Raw genomic sequence first — 17,189 nt, forward strand, 5'->3', positions numbered from 1 at the left:
TGCTACTTATTACCAATATTTAGATTGTCACACTTAATCATCATGAAAACCTGTTCTATAGGTACTGTTATTTCCCCCATTTTATTAATGAATTAATAAAATCAATAAAAATTAACTAATTAATTTAAAGTTTATTTATTTATTTTGAGAGAGAGTGAACATGGAAAGGGCGGAGAGAGAAGGACAGAGAATCCCAAGCAGGCTCCACACTGTGAGTGCTGAGCCCAATTGCAGGAACCCTGAGATCATGACCTGAGAGGAAACCCAGAGTCTGTAGCTTAACCTACTGAGCCACCTAGCTGCCCCTCCCCCATTTTAAAGAAGAGGACAAAAGGTTTAATGATATTGAAAGGATTTGTCTAAAGTAGTAGGGCCAAGATTTGAATTTCAGCAGTCAGAATCCAGAACCCACATACCTTTAATTTTTATGCTCTTATTTCCTCCTAATTAAGTAAGAAACAGATACAAGGAAAGATAAGGGCTCAAATAAATGATTCTTTAAGTGTACCATTGAGAGTCTTTGATCATCTAAGTGATTAATTAGCTGTTCCTTCAGAGTTGGTTGGATGAAATGGTTATCTTGTTTGAATGGCCCACCCAATATTTTAGACACACCTATTTTTTCAGTATTTTGTGTTTTTTTTTTGTTTGTTTTTGATGAAGAGGTAATTATTTTATTAAGATATTTTATAACTATAAAAATAGTATATGTACTACATAGGAAGTATTGAAAAAACAGAAAAGTTTATAGAAAAAAAGTACATGATTTCAGTACTCAGAGACAACTGCTTTTTTTTTTTTAAGATTATCTGTATTTTTTATTATTTTAATTTTTTTTCTAGCTTCAATAAGGTATGACTGACAATAAAAATTATGTATATTTAGGTTGTACAAAATGAATTTCTAAAAGATGTACAATGTGATGATTTAATATACGTATACATTGTGAAATGATAACCACAATCAAGGTAATTAACACATCTATCACGGCACATAGTTACCTTTTTTATTCCTTTGTGGTGAGAACACTTAAGATTTGCTTTCTTAGCAAATTACAAATATACAATACAGTATTATTAACTATCATCACTATTCTGTATGTTTGCTACCCAGAACTTATTTATCTTATACTGTCATTTGGGAAGAAATATATTGATTACGGGGGACATTTAGTGTATTACTGAAAAATATAAAGTTACACTCTAAATCTTATTTTAAAGTCATTTTCTACAATGAACAACCAGATTAGCTATTATAAGTTTTCATATCTTCGTTAATTCACTGTTTTTTCATAAAAAGCTATCTTCTAGGAAAGTGTTACTAAAATATTTGGCTGCACCAACCAATTCTCAGGTCCTAGAACCACTAGTGATAATAATGTGAATATGTCCTTACTTCACTTTGGGCCCAGGTAAATAGTTTAATAATATGTATTAATTATATTTAATTTTCTTAGTATAAAGCATTCTGTTTGTTAGTTCTGGCTAGGATTTTTTTTTTTTTTCCTTTGAGTAATTGGGTAACCAGGCTTGATGGAATGGTAGGTGAAAGTTCAATTTGTAACTTACTACTTGCAAGATCTTGTACAAATTCTTTACTCTCTTTGAAGTTCAATTTATTACTGTGAATAATTAGGATAATGTCAAATAACTTCACAGGGTGACAGTGAAGATCAAATTCAGTAGTTGATATGAAGAAATGTTTTAAGCTGTTATGTGATAGACAAATAAATATAAATTTTTGATGTGAATCATTGCTAGTTAGAAGAGATCCATAGTACAAAAAAGAAATTGAGAACCTCTGGTTTAGGAATAAAAGGAGGAAATGGATTATCATTTAATGAATTTTCACTATAAGTCAAACACTTTGTATCTGTTTTCATTGAATATTTTTGCTCAATTTTCCCTAATGAGGAAACTGAAATTCAGGGAAAATGAATAACTTATTTCAGGTCACGACTAGTAAATATGGGAGCTTGATTCAAACTCAGCTTTGTTTGACTCTAAAGCCCATGTTCTTTCCACCTAAACACTCTACCTTCTGTACACCTAGAGATGGGGTGTACTATTCATGAATAATTAGGAGAAAGATGAAAAGCTAATCTTTTAGTTTCTCATTAAGGTACAGTGATGCCTTGCATTTATTATTCCTTCCTTTACTTTCTCTAAATATTTGAAAATAATTTGCTTTTTTTCCCTTTATAACAGCATTATGAGTTGGATAGAAAACTTTGTGAGATTTCACATGTGATTAAGTATATCACCAACTGATTTTTCTCTACCTCAGGTCACTTACCTGAAAAAGAAAGTCATGAAGAACATTTATAATGCATTTCACAAATGAATAAAATATTTTATAAAAAATGAAAATTCTTAATTTAAGTGAAGCAAATAGTGTATTTCATAATGTCTTTTAACTGATTTTTATAATACATAGGCAGTCATGATTTCAGATTCACTGATGAGAATTGCCTACTTTACACAGAAAATATCCCCATGAAAAGCAACATTTAAACATTTCTTATCCTCTGGGGAGGGCTTGAGAAATAGAAAGTTCCATGTAGTTTGAGTAATCAAAGTGGTGTGGGTTACATACACAGAAGAGTTAAATAAAGGGAAAGATCACAGAAACTAAACTGCATTCAACTTCCTTCTAAGTCAGCTTTTCATAATGTAGCTTATTTTGTTTCACATGCAGTCTCTTTTATAGAATATTAGGTATATCAGTAGTTTAATATAAATATAGAAACACACGTCAAAATCCAAATAGAAATTACTTTTGTATTATCCATACCTTACTTTTCATCTGTTTATACAAATAATCAAGGGTTATTGTATTTTCAAAAATTGTGGAGAGTGTTGTTCTTACTGCAAAAGTATAATGGAGTATGTATAAAACAATAGCGTGTTTTGCAGTGCATGTGCAGTTAACTGATCATTCCTGTCAGTTATGGAGTTGGCTGACATTTTACAAACAATAAACAGCAAGTTATGGTGGTATCCTATGTACATTCATTCAACAACATTTATTTAATTATTGAGCACTTAATACATTCGAAGCATTGTACTTTGCACTCTATTAAGATATAAGGATGGCTATAATATAACTTTGCCTCCAGGAAACTTGAAATTTTGTGGAAGGGATAAGTATGCAAACAACCAACTCTATTTGCCTTAATAAATATTCCTGATTTTGTACAATTAATCTCTGTCTTTCCTGGGGAAGAAAACTATTTTTTTTTTTTTATCAAGTGTTCATTATATGTAGACACTGTACTCAAGAATTAATGCATTCAATGTGCTTTGAATAATGCCTTCCACTTAGTAGGTAGTCAACAAATATTATCTGTTACTATTATCAATCTAATGTAATCATTAAAGCAATTCTATAAGATAGCTATTTTTATTCTCATTTTATAGATGAACTATACAAAGACAGGGATAGATAACTTGCTTAAGGATACAGTCAATAAGTATTATTCAGATCTGAATTCAAGGCTCATACTGTAGAACAGTAGTCTCAAAAACAGTGGGCATGTGCCCTAAGGAATATGCAGGATGACATATTAGGGTTTGAGAAGATAATCAAAACTTTTATGTATATATTTTTTGTTTAACAAAACTAAGATTAAAGTTTACTAATCTTTAGTATGCAGATTGGTGCTGGCAATGTCAAAGTATCAATCATATGCATTGTATGCATTGTATGCATTGTGCAAAGTATCCTGAAAGGAGAGTGGGAGTGGATTTGCTTTAAGATTTGGGGGTACTGAATTTTATTTGTGCCTTGTTGTGAGGAATCACAGTTTATGCTATCCAGTTTTAACTAAACTAACTCTTACAAAACAGACAACTGACTTAAAAAAAAATAACAGAACAAAGATAGAATAATAGTCAAGCATATTTAAACAAGAGTATCTTTAATACATATTATGCACATGTCAGCTATATTATAAAGTAAAAACAATGACGATTTAGTCATTTCACAATAAGTCAGCCAAAAATAATGATCAAGAATACATCGATGATCAAGATACAAGAATACAAGTCAGCCAAAAATAATGATCAAATATACATATTTGAAATGTATACTTATATTCATTCTCATTAAGGATGAACCTCACCCTTAGTGTATGATGTGCCCTAAGCCAAAGTGACTGAAATAATGCATGAAAAATAAGTGGCAGCAAACTATATCACATTTATGTGTCAGCAAATGTTAGAAGATGCATAGAAAACATTGCTGAAGATTAAAAAAAATAAGTCCTTGAAAAAAATTATACAGTGTGAAAGGTTTACTATATAGTTAAATCAAAGTACTGATATTTCCAATATTTCAACAAATGGTATTTGTTAGGCTCAATTTCACTACTACAAAGAACTACATTTTTATGAAACACTAGAAGGCTTGCTGGGGGAGATACTTGCTAAGCCTCAAAATACTCTTTAAGTAAAACAATGCCTACTGAAAAACCTGTGTTAACATAGTTTTGGAGCTTTTGAGGGCTTGGGTGGAACGGAAAAAAAGATTTCTAGGTAAGATTACAGAGGTACTTCTACACATGAAATTCTTTTACTCATCATTTATAAGCAACTTATTTTAGCAAATCAGTCAAAGTCAAAAGGATACATGGGTACTGTAGGATATCATTGATGTGGTTAATTTTTTTTTTCAACAGATGCTTTGCAGTATAGTAGAAAATACATCAAATATAGAAGAATCTTAAAATTTTCGTAGAATTTTTATGATAGTTCGTAGTAAGATGGAGAGTGGACATGAATATTATTTGCACCACTGGAGTTTCACTGGTTATTCAGTGGCTGAGTATTAGTGATACTAACAATGAGTTGAGAAGGTAACGACTCAGGGTATGGAGAGAACATTTTCATATTGAATGTTTGTAGTTATATTCATTATAATGTGATTTTGTTGCCAAAACCAATGTAATTGTAAAACTCTAGTTTCTGCATAATTGAAAAACTGTATAAAAACTGTATCTGAGAACTTTTTAAAATTTGGAATAGAATTTTATAACTTGTTTCAAAATCTTCCAAATGAAATCTTTAAAGAGGCGTTAAAATTCTTTTTTTTTTTTAATAAAAAAATACTACAAATACCTTTTAGTTTATAAGAACAACTCATGTACATTTGGAAAGATGAAAATTTACTAGGCAAATTTCAAGAAAATCTTCAACGTAATTGTTGGTTGAGATTGAAAATTGAGTATTGTGATTTAATAAGCACAACCAATGATGCCCTTCTTCCGTTTGGTTCTACTATTTTGTGAGGCTTTTCTCCCACCGTGACCATTCCAGCAGGTATCACAATAATCGGTTTGTAGTAACAGATCTTCATGTGACTGTGTCACAAAGTGTAAAACCAAGCTAAGATATAAAGAATGGCAAATATTTAACCAAATTACTCTAAAGTGTTGTGTTTTAGTGAGAGCAAAAATGTTTTAAAATTGCTAATAAATACAACAAAATTAAAATTTATTTAAAAGCATCATTTATTTCTTGTTTTCTTATCCTTTAAAGTGCTTATCCTTTAAAGGGCTTATTCATATGTTCTGTAATGTATATAACATGGTAGTATAAGTCTATAACTTACAAATCATTATATATATTGAGGTGTGCGCTTATATTGATCAGTGCCCAGTCAGAAAAACAGAAATGACTCAAGACAGAGGGACTTTAATCCAAGAATTGGTTACAAATGTGTTGGAAAGTCTGATAGAAGGGAAAGACTGTGGCAATATGTAACAATGAATATCTGCAGAAAGCAAGGGAAAGTTTTGTTACCCAGAGCTTACAAGCACTGTGCTGCAGAGGCAGCTGGAGCACTGCTGCTGCTGTGGCTGTTGGATTCATCATTGCCACTCTTTGCAGGAAGCCAGGCACCCGCACTCCTACTGACATGGCAAGAGCCCAGCAGTCCACGGTTCCACCAATGCTGTTTTACTTGCCAAGGCTGTTAGAGCGTGTGCTGTTCTGCAGCCGCAGTACTGGTGCTGCCATCAGCAGTCCTAAGAGCCAGATCCCAAGAGCCCTGCACTGCAGAGGCTGCTGAAGTACCTTTGTTGAGGTTGCTAATGCCAAAAGCAAAAGAAGAAAAAAAAAATGCTCTTTGATCATTTGCCAGGGCTTCTCATTCTGGCAAAGTAATCTGGGAAATGTAGTTTTCAGGTTCCAACACAGAAGACGATGGAAGGGGTGGGAATGGAGTTGGGAACCAACAGATAAATGATTTTTGTAGAGTTTAAAATATTTTTTTAATGATGGGATCTATAGTTTTTAAAAATTGGAGAAACTGTTGCTCTAGAGTATAGCAGTAGTAAAACTACATCCTCACATTTTATTTATTTGTTTTAGAATGTATTCTAGTTTGTTATCTAAAGCTAGCGTTGTTATTCAGGAAGCAAACACTGGCACTGTATCATTTATTTACAGCCAGTATTTGTTTTGATTAGTTACAGTGACATTTATTATTGGTCTATGCCCAGACCTTATCAGTCATAAATATTTTGTATATCATCCACCACTTCCTAAAATCTCCTCTGATTTATTGTTAATTTCTATACATTTATTAATTTAACTTTTAAAGTAATAGCGATAGTGAAAATGCAGCACCTGAAGACTTCAGAATTTGTTTAATTTATAATGCCTAATATTATGTTTTATAATATCTATTATTTTATTATAAAATATACTTTAAACATCTGATTAAACTGCTAAAGCATAAATTGTTTAGTGGCACATTGAATTAATGCACTTATTGGTGGAGAGAGTGTAGGTGAAGTTTAGTTGTTTTAGGCAAAAACAACATGCATTTTATTCAATTATTAGCTTAGAGTGTTTTTCAGTTTATTTAAATTGCAGACTTCTAGATATGACATCATAAGAAGTGTGTATTGGAGTAGCAGACCACTAAATTTCTAAAATGAACTTAAAATGACGACTCAGTTCTTTCATAGCCCTTTTCATAATTAATACAGATTTAATTATGGGCAGTTTTCCTCTCTTACTGATTACTAGTAAAACTATTTCCTCAATTGGTGAGACCCTTCTTTTAGGCTCCTGTTCTATATAGGTTTAACAGATGTTGGACATACTATTTGTGTTTTGAAAGATCCCATTATTACATTTTAAGTAGTATAATGTCATCAGTTTGAAACAGAGTAGGACATAAGCCTAGATTTATGGATTTTCAACATGAAATAGAATTTATGTTGACACTTTTGATAATTTTGAAATACCTGATATAACTATTAAAATAACATTTTACTGGGGCGCCTGGGTGGCGCAGTCGGTTAAGCGTCCGACTTCAGCCAGGTCACGATCTCGCGGTCCGTGAGTTCGAGCCCCGCGTCAGGCTCTGGGCTGATGGCTCGGAGCCTGGAGCCTGTTTCCGATTCTGTGTCTCCCTCTCTCTCTGCCCCTCCCCCGTTCATGCTCTGTCTCTCTCTGTCCCAAAAATAAATAAAAAACGTTGAAAAAAAAATTTAAAAAAAAAAAAAATAAATAAATAACATTTTACTTAATATAATTCATTTCAAAATTTCTATTTCATAAGAATCCTGCAAAACATGTCTGGTACATGTATATATATATGCATGTATACATATATACATATACATATGTATGTATATATGTATGTATTCATATATGTATACATACATACATATATACATATGTATATATACGTGTATATATTTACATATATGTAAATATATATATACATGTACCAGACATATATTTACATATATATAAATATTTATAAATATTTATAATATTTACATATATATATATATATATATACACATATACATATACACACCAGAATGTATTATATATACATTACACACACACACACACACACACACACACACTGATTAATAAGATATTTCTGTATTTGTTATTAATAGAAATGAAAAAGATTGAGATTTTACACAGCTTCTTTTCTAAAAACTTGATATGTCCTTATATGTGTAAAAGGCTGTGGTTGTAAACTTGTAAGTTATTGGGGTCAAATGGGCTTTCTTAAACAAAAATAAGAGATACTGTTTCCACCCATTTTGAATCATCCGTGTGGCCTGTTGCCTCAGAGGAGTTAGCAGGCTGTTGTCATGCTGACTCTATTATTAATAACTGGCTTCAATATTACTGGACAGATTGTTACTAATGTTTCCAACCCCTTAATCAAACTGGTTCATGGTAGCTTTCTTTTATCACTTTTGAACATTGTTTATATGCTGCTTTTCTTCATTATCCTTTCTTTAAATTTTACTTTGTGACAATTAATACGATTTTTCTCAAAATATGTGAAATAAGTATTGAAATTATCTGGGAAATCCATGTGCCCTCAAACCTGTTTCCCACCATTAGTCTTTTTTCAAAATCTTCCTAATATCACCAGTTTATTATTCTAGAACATTTTTAAAGTAATTTTGTCAAGCCTCTCCCTCTATCCCTCATAAATTCCATTGGATTGATTTTAGGCCTGACTGCTACCACTTAGTAGCTAGGTGACTTGGAGCTTCAGTGTCCTTATCTATAAATGAGAACATTAATATTACCTTTCTTACAAGGCTGTAGGGAGGATTCAATGACATGCGTAAGTAGCATTAAGCACAGTTCTTGACACATGTAGTAGTGGTAATTTTTATTTTAAGAATGAATCTTTTCTAATAGTAGCAGCTTTTTAATTTTTTTTTTTTTAATGTTTATTTTGGAGAGAAAGAGACAGAGTGCAAGTGGGGAGGGGCAGAGAGAAAGAGGGAGACACAGAATCTGAAGCAGTTCCAGGCTCTGAGCTGTCAGCACAGAGCCCAACTGGGGCTGGAATTCACGAACTACAAGATCATAACCTGAGCCGAAGTCGGACGTTTAAACGACTGAACCTCTCAGGCGCCCCAGTAGCACCCTTTTAGATCAGAAGAACAAGATGGAGTTTTTGCGGGTAGAATCACCAAGGAGGATGGTGGAGAGCTCACCAATCTGCTGGACAAATAACAGCTATTAGCAATTAAGATGCCTCTGTTATGTATCTTCTATGTGACTTTTATTTTTCCTATAGAACACACGCCATAGTTTCTGTTTCTTTTTCCTTGCATATTGAATATAACCTGTACATATGAATAAATTATTATGTAAGTGTTGAAACTTTAAAGACAGTTGCCAGCACTGTCCTAGATTGTTTAAGAGAGACGATTGAGCAGGGAGCAGGAAAAGTTCATGTAGTATACATGTCTAATACATTTTTCTAGAGCGAGGGAGATATTGCAAATGACATTTTAATGCTTTTTAACCCTTTGATTTAAAATTTATTGTGTCATGAAGGTACTCTCTTCCTGTGTTTCTGGAGATATTCATATCATTTAAGATTAATTGATGGAGGTATTAACAATTAAATTATAATAAATTGTAATTCAGACATTAATCTATATGCTTTTTCTCTCTGACCGTATTTCTCCTGTATATTTGTGGGAAAAGGTGATTGACTCATATCTATATCTGAGTCATTCTATGTTAAACATGCTTTTGAGTTTTTGCTATTCACCATTCACCGTTTACTGACCACTGTTCACAGTGCCACTGGTCACTCCTTGGAACTCTGGTCTCTCTAAGAAGCTTCTATGTTTGCAAGGGCTACAGTATATGGATGAATTTATCACAGTACCTTCATTTTCCATCCTTGTACTCCTCATTACACTAGTAAACAAAGCCGTACAAGCTTTCCAGAAGGTTTGAAGAGAAGAAGATTGGCAAAATGTAAATGTCTTAGAAGTTAATATTAGGCATCATTCTTTTTAGAAAAATCTTTTGGCCACCTTGACATTGGGAATTTCTCACTACCCACCTTTCTTTCTTATCATTCTACTCTCTTCCTCCTCTTCTCTCATCTCTATGCTCCCCTGCCTTCAAATTGTCATTAGTTTCTTATGGAGTACACTTTGGCACCACAAGAAGAATTATTCAGTTCCCACCCACTTTCTGACCTTAACCAGCTTACTAAAGTGTTTTCTTCAAAAGGGATTGTTCCTCTCCTATGAGGAATTTTAAGGCTAACTTTCAACTTATACTTGACCACTTATGTAGTAGAAGTGAAAGAAATAATGGGTAAGTGAAATGTGAAGGGAAGCTGAATTTTCTTCTCAGAGATGATTCGAATTAAAATCCTGCTAGCTATATAGGACAATACTTTTTTATTCAACATTTTATTAAAAAAATTTTTCATACATAGAGAAAAGTTGAATAGTATTACTTTTTTGGTCCCATTTTCATTTTTCACAAGATCTTAAAGTAAGAATATGTTTTATATATAATTTAAAAAGTTTAAATGCTATTTAGAGGTGGTTTATATCATCCTTAGAACTCAAGTTTGTTAAAATATTTAATTAACCAAGGTTTATAAATTCCATATATTGTTGCTTTGTTTTTTCATTCATTCACTCATTCATTCATTCATTCATTCAAGAAAGCTCTATTGAGCTTTAACTGTACTCCAGGTGTTCTTCCAGATATTAGGCTGTCAAAGCTTGATAAATAGAGTCCCTGTTCTGGTGGGTCCTTCAGTCCAATGGCAATGGAAAGTATATTAAAGGATAAAATGACTGTAGCACTGCAAAGGGCATACTAAAGATACTCCCCGTGATGTAGTTTTCATGTAATGTTTTGTTTTTGTTTAAAACTTAAATATATGTTGACTAGAATTGAAATGTATCTTCCCATTTAAGGATCATACTACTGGTCTTCTACTAGTAAACTATGATTTATCTATAGGCTCTTCTAGTTTTTCTTGGGACTCCTGGGACACAGTTTTAAAACTGATGACTCAAATTAAGGATTATTGTCTAATTATATATACCACAATAGAATTACTTTATGATGGTGGCCTCAATGACAAAATCAGTACTTAGTATAGCACTTACTCATTTTGACCCATTACCCCAGTCTTTGCTTTTCCAACCATGTACCAGGGCTAAAACTTGTTCTGTCCTTCATTGCAATATGACTTTTTTTTTTTTTTTTTAACTACTCCCCCTTCTCTTTTCTTTTGGGAGTGTTCCTTTGAACAATCTTAAAATGTTTCAACGTTTTTTTCCTGTTTAGCCTCACATGATATAAAAACATTAGAGATGTCTGAAAAAGGACTTGATTAAAGTGTGTTCAGGATAGTGGTAAATGCTTTTGAAATTAGTTGAATTTTTTTGTCTTCAAGATTAAAAAAAAAAAATCTCACCCTTCATGTACTTTTGGGAGTGTTCATTTCCCAGAGTACTCTGTAACTCTAAAATTAATGAAACTGTATGCTCCAGGTTAATATCTATCACTGATTTCCACAATCATTTAAGAATTTCATGTACTGTGTACTTGTAGAAGACACTTTTCTAGGCACCTTGGGGGCAATGAATAAAGTGTACTCAATGGGTCTATAAACTACACTGCTAGAGAATAAACTGTTTGTCTCCAGTACCTCCCTCTGCTCCACATTTGTCTCCGATCTAACCTTAGTACTAGTCCCTGTCTTGTGCGTGCGTACACGTCTTTCATAAGCCACATATTAAATTTAGGTATTTATTTTGTTGGACTTTATTCTGAGGGAGAAGCACAAAGTTTAAGACACTGCATTACATGAGATATCACGCTATGTAATGGCAAGATTATTTGCTTATACTAATATTGTTTGCTGCAAGTCTGTCCCCCAACCAGGCTGTGAAGTCTTCAAAAGCAGAAACTAAATCATATGTTTCATCTTCACTTTTTACCCCCAAGTACCCTGAATGGCACAGAGTGGGCATATAATCCATGTTTAGTTAATGCACAAAGATCAGAGCAAGGGCAAATTCTTTCTTGTAGAATGAGTCATTAGTATCAAAGTGTTGAGAATATATCTCTAAATAATTCAAAGTTAAAACCAAGTGTGTAAAATCTAATGATGGTTATTCAGCATCTCTTACAAATCATGTATAATTGAATCCTTGCTTTTTCCACGCTTTTCTCAGGCTATTGGAAAACGGTATTTTTTATTGTATTTTATTTATTATTTATTTAGTTTTTTTTAAAGCAATTATTTGCATTAGTATTAGATATTTGATACCTGAACTAAGGAAACTTTAAGGACTATGTAGATTTTTTTAAATTTTTGTTTGTTTTTTAAACAGAGGGCACTTAAGCAAATAATCTATGGGAATTATATATAATGCAAGTAGGCTTTATACATTGATAGACTTGTTGATTACAGGTTGTTTTTCAGTTCAAGCAAACGGAAGCACGTATTTATGGACATTTGGAAACAAAGAAAGGCAACTGAATGGATTATGTAAATTTTTAAATAGAGTTGCTAGACTCTTAAACCAGATGTGTTGAGAACTCTGTAAATTAGAAGAGCAAATCTGTACTATGCTGTATTAGTAAGCAAGATGTGAGAAATCGTCAGGATGTGTTGAGTTTGACTCCTAAGCACAGAATCTTGTGGATAGATGGGGACTTAGCTGCCATTAGATACTGGGAGAGAGTAGGATGCAGGGATTAAACTTGTGCTCTAAACCAGACAGGCTGGGTTCAAATGCTATTACTCCTCTGCTGTGTGATTTCAGGCAAATTACTTAACCTCTCTGTTTCTTCACCTGAAAGTGCCACTAAAAATAATCTCTACTTCATAGGGTCACTAGGGTTTAATGAGTTAATAAATGAAAAGTACTTTGAAGAGGACCTGGCAAATAGTAACCACCTAAGCATTAGCTATCATCGTAATCATTGTTATGTTATCTACTTCAGTTCCTTCCTTTTAAATTTAATTATTTTTTTATATGAAGAAATGGAAACTTCATTTCCATTTGGATGGTTACATGGCTTGCGCAGGGCATACAATCTACTTGTGGCCATGCTGAGACCAAAACCAGTTTTTAACTCCCACTCAAGGATCTTTCTACCAGATGAAATTGCTCCATGGCATATCAGCATACAAAACCACTTAATTTAATAACTATAACTTCCAGAGTCTGATAGTCAATTAGGATTATTGTTTCACATGGTGCTATGGTTAATTCAGTGCATGGGTCTTGCGTCCCAGCGGGGAGAGTGTATCTTGAACTCCAGAAAATACTAAGAATGTGCCACTTACTGTGCTTGGAATCTAGTAAAGTGTGAAGATATGGAGAAAGCATTGAGGTGTTGTGCATTTTGCACTAAGCCAAAATATTTCTTTTTCTTTTTAAAATTCAACTAGCTAGTTGTTATTTAGAAAAGGTGAATAACTTTCACGGTCCTTTACATTCCTTTTGACTCCTGCTGGTGGAAATCAAATAATGTCTTCTTATTCTCCTTGGGTTAAAACAAAACGATACAAAACAAAAATACCTAGAACCTTATTTTAAAAATCAGGACATAGTTATATCTAATTTGAATCAGTCTGTCAAACTGTGAGGCCTCTGTGCTTTTTTAAGTGGCATTTTTCTTCAAACATTGGAATACAGCTTCAGAGAAACAATAGGGCAATAGTAGAAAAACAGAACTGCCAGGCTGAGCAGTAAGGGGTGAGATGCGTGCTAGTACCTTAGGCAACACTGAGTGTATTTTAGAAAGGTTTTTCTTAAGATGTGAGACCAAAAGCATATCTGTTTATTTTATTACATCCCCTTTCCTGTGTGTCTGTCCCCTTTTTATTACGCAACCACCCTTGAGAGGGGTAAAACACTATTGCAGCAGCACCTGAGAATTAGAATTAGTGGTTTTCAGTGAGAGTGGAGGGCTGGACTCTTGGTTTCCTACTAGAATTTCCCAGGACAGTTTGCACAATGTGTGGCTAGACATCATCTTCTAATTTCTGTTCTATAGGTTATCTACCCTTATAATAGCTAAAACAATGCCTATCTCCATTCTGAACCAATGTAATGACCCAAGGTATAACTGATGTTCTAAAATATTTTTGTGAATCAGCTCACGATAGACTTGATCTATAAGTTATATATTGAAGTGATTAAGTTCTTTATTTTATTAACTGAAAACTGGCTTTTAAAGGAAGGAATTGATGCTTATATGGTACAGTAGTTTTGCTTATGCAAAGGAACGTATTCTAATTTTTGAAGCATGGTAAAACACAAAACCATATAAAAAGGATGATTTTAAAATTAATATACTTAATATGCAATTAATTATTGGTGCCCAGATTCAGGGTTTAAGTAGGTCAGAGGCACTCACATTTTTCATTTTTGTGTAAATTTTCCTTAGAATATTTAACTTCTATTGTGATGTTTCTAAGTCCCACATAGTGACACATAGCCAAACTGTATAGAAATATTTTAAGGAAGGTAGATGTGTAGGTAGACAAGCAGAGTATAGTTTTAAAAAATCTGGGGACAAGAAGAAGAGCTTGAAACTTGTTCTGTTTTTTGATGTTTGTAATTCCATAGCTGCAAATATATCACTTAAGGGAGGAAAAGTCACCTGGGAGTAGAGAAAAGGTGTGAGGATCACATAGTGTGGTGGGGAGTGTAATACCAGCAGTATTTTGGTTCTAGCCCATGAAAAAAATGGTTCGTATATCAGACAAAGAAAAACAGTTTTGTTTTGGTTCGTTTTGTTTTTCCCTTTTAAGGAAGACTTATTTAGAAACACTGATTAATTTTATTTTTCCCTCCTTATAAAAGAACAAGGGGTTTCTGCTATGGTTTCAGACCCATATTCATTGAAATCTTGTCCTATTTATGACAGAAGCTCCTAATGAGATTTATTTCTGTTGTTGTAACATTATGTACTATATGCATTGCACCTGTTCACACAGAGTACAATGCATTGTGATATTTGTACAGATAGATGCTTCAAATAAGAAACCAATCTAAGTCTTCTAGAGTACTAGTCTATTAGTACTTAATTAAACTTAATTCTGTTTTTGTCTGCAATTTTGTGTATGGTCTTGATTTATTTACCGAGCAATGATTTCTTCTTTGCAGTTATCAGTTTTGTCTGAGATCAGTTTCCTATTGTATGGAGTCTTTCTTTCAGAGCCTCCTTTAAGACTGCCTCTGACTTTAAAATCATTACTAGGCTTTTGTCAGAGCAGATTTGTTGACACTCTTCTCACATTAAAAAAATTTTAAAAGATTGCACAAATAAGCTATGCATTTCACTAGTTCCTGCTAATATGCAAAAATGTATTTATGATAATTACATGTACTGTGTGCCAGAACTGAAACAATACATTCCTCATAATGGAGCATAAATAAAGAAGGTGGAGCCAGCTGCTCTTAAACTGTTTATTTGCAAGCAGTAATGATATAGAGAATATACCTTTTTCACTCTGTTAGTCTGGCAATACTGAACCTGTTGCTGCATTAGACCGAGTTGCATTTTGCTGGATAGGGGAAGGAGGGCTGTCTGCTGTCTGGTAGGAGGGCTTTGTCTGTGCCTTTCTCTCTCTGTTTCTTTCTGTTTTTCTTTCTCTCTCCTCCTCTTCTCTCTCTCTCTCTCTCTCTCACTCGCTTGTTCTGTCTCTGTCTCTCTCTCCCTCTCTGCCCCCCCCGTCCCTCCCTCTCTCTTGCTCTCTCTCTCTCTTCCCGTCTCTGTGGTTTGTAAGGTAGGTTGCAGTGTGTGTATATACACAACATCAAGAGCAGGAAAATGGACTCATTAGGGAGGCAGGCAGTCATTACCACTCACACTGTACTTCCAGGGAGACACCGATTATGAGAAGAGAAACTCAGCGCTGGGGAAGAAGGTAGGGCAGACAACTTTCATAAAAAAAAAAATGCCTGCTTCCTCAATCCCCCCTCTACCTATCATCTCCTTTAGCCCCCAATGCTTTTATTCTTTCTCCCTTGAATTTTAATTTCCAGATTTAAGTTTGACAGAGCTGTTGCTAGCTTGAAATTTGGAATATTTATAGGAGGCCTACACTCTACCAATTTTCCTCTTACTTATTTAAGGGTGTGCCCCTGTGATTCAGTTTAATTACTTTAAAAATAATTACAAACAAACCTATTTTTCTCACTACAGTACCAGATAAATCAGTATCTTTCACTCTTTATAACAGACCCCTCCGTATGTTTGTTAGTCTCTTTGCTTTTCTTGTCTGTTTATGCAATTCCATCTGTCTGTCTATATATCATGTTGTCCTTATTTATTGCTAACTGGGTTTTGTTAGTTATGTGCCAATGAGTTTTAGCTGCAGTGCCAGTGCGGGTATTACTAAAGTGAGACTCTTGTTCTTTGTTTTACATTGAAGTTTAAAGTCCATATTTACAGTTTAAATCCTTGAAGCAGGTTGAATACTTTTTGCCAGCATATTTATTTTATGGCATTGGCTATAAGGTGAGGAGTAGTCACTGAGGGTGGGTAAGAATCTAGAAATTATTTTTATCATCATACACTCTTCTATGTTACATCTGGGGGGTGTATTTTGAAAGGAACAAGGTACTCTGTTTTGTAACTTTTATTTTGCAGATGGACTTTTGCATTTATAGGGATATCACTGTGGTTAGTAAGAATGCAAACTTTCTTAACAAACAGTTTTTATCCTAGGACAGTTTCTTTTCAGTATGTTACTGTGTATTTATGCTTGGGGAGGACAGGGTGGGGGCTGGCTATCTTTTTATAAAGTGGAAGCTATGAAGTGTATCAGGCCATCTTATGCACAACTGCAAGGATTCATTGAACATTTCGGGAACTATAAATAATGTATTTGTTATTTCAAACATAGTTCTGAGGTGCTTTGTTTTTCCTTTATTTTTTTTTTCTTTTTTATGGTGGGAAAAGTTGCATTTCACAACTAGCTGACATTGTTGAACAGTTTTCCCAGAAGAGTGTTCTTCGAAATTCAAAGGAGTAGTTAAATAGGTCCATTTGAAATGGACTCTTAATGGAGTTTTATTCGGATTTGTCCGAAAGTAAAACTGCCATTCCTTTGATAAAAATTAAGTCAGTAAGACACGCAAACGTTTTTGAGCATATACAGGAGGAATGATAAAAAATGGACGCTGATCTATAAAGATCTTTGATAATAACAATCACCTTTTTCGTAATAAAATATTTATTTAATAGAAGTGGCAGACTTTTTTTTTTTTTTTTTTTAATTCCATTAGGCCTCTCTGACAACACAAAGAAGTCCATAAAGCAATATTCTAAAGCCACCTGGGACGCTAGAGCAGATTCCCAAACATATTCTCAAGGTTCAAACCTAGTAAAATGTTT

General features: G+C 33.5%; 1 protein-coding gene across 36 annotated transcripts in view; it reads left to right on the forward strand.

Moving 5' to 3' along the window:
* Positions 1-17,189, forward strand: part of ZBTB20 (zinc finger and BTB domain containing 20) — a 777,866-nt gene that overhangs the window by 28,736 nt on the left and 731,941 nt on the right. For 4 of the 36 annotated variants that reach the window (XM_058732442.1, XM_058732438.1, XM_058732443.1 and 1 more), the window contains exon 1: positions 14,961-15,717. The exons of the other annotated variants lie outside the window; for them this stretch is intronic. The gene's annotated coding sequence lies outside the window, so the exon portion shown is untranslated. Of the gene's footprint in view, positions 1-14,960; positions 15,718-17,189 lie in introns of those variants that run through there. 36 annotated transcript variants of the gene reach the window in all.

Source organism: Neofelis nebulosa, chromosome 5, assembly GCF_028018385.1.
Source record: "Neofelis nebulosa isolate mNeoNeb1 chromosome 5, mNeoNeb1.pri, whole genome shotgun sequence".
Classification (NCBI taxonomy): Eukaryota; Metazoa; Chordata; class Mammalia; order Carnivora; family Felidae; genus Neofelis; species Neofelis nebulosa.